Genomic DNA, 808 nt, shown 5'->3' on the forward strand with positions numbered 1-808 from the left:
CATATTTTTTTTTTTTTTTTTTTTGAAACACAATCCTCCAGATTATAAACAAGATGTTCAGCACTTTCAGACTAATTATATTGGAGATTAACATGTGTTGTTCCTGGATACCTGTACAGCTCAAATAGAGATACTGGAGCTTTCCTACTTCTTTTACAATCTCAGGGAAGCTCCTAATTGAGGATTTCCAAGGCGGTATCGCATATCATCTCGTGCATTTCTACCATGTTTTTAGGTATGCTCACAAGAGAATTTGCAAAAAGATACTTGTTCCATTGATCTTCCATTGAAAAAGCAATCAATGTCCTGGTCCACAATTATGTTCTTCTCGTTGTTGCTATAAGTTTATCATAACTGCTCCTAAACCATTCAAGTCTTCTGGTGTCTTGCCCTTACTCTCTGTGCCATATCATAGCAGCTGAGAGCTTTATCATTTCCAATAGCATATTTAACCACCATCTCTGCCACTCTCAAGTGTCCCTCTTTGGACAAGGCTTCTCAAAATGCGCATTCTGAAATAGCGTGAGATCACATCACTTTCATCTGACTTCTTGGCCTCATAAATCTCCTACTTTCGTTTGTCAACATTTCATAAAACAATAACGTACTACTTTATTTTGAAGCTAAATATAGATAAATCAATAATAAAACACATACCCAAGGAGCGAGTCTTAATCATGTCCTACGCGTGCGGTTAACCTTAATAACCAACAAATATCTTCTACAAATTCCAAATTTTCAACAATGCAGAATCAAACTTCACAAAACAATCTTTAGAAGAAATTTCTTGGGAAGTATAAGTTACTTC

Source organism: Brassica oleracea, chromosome C9 (genome assembly GCF_000695525.1).
Source record: "Brassica oleracea var. oleracea cultivar TO1000 chromosome C9, BOL, whole genome shotgun sequence".
Taxonomy (NCBI): Eukaryota; Viridiplantae; Streptophyta; class Magnoliopsida; order Brassicales; family Brassicaceae; genus Brassica; species Brassica oleracea.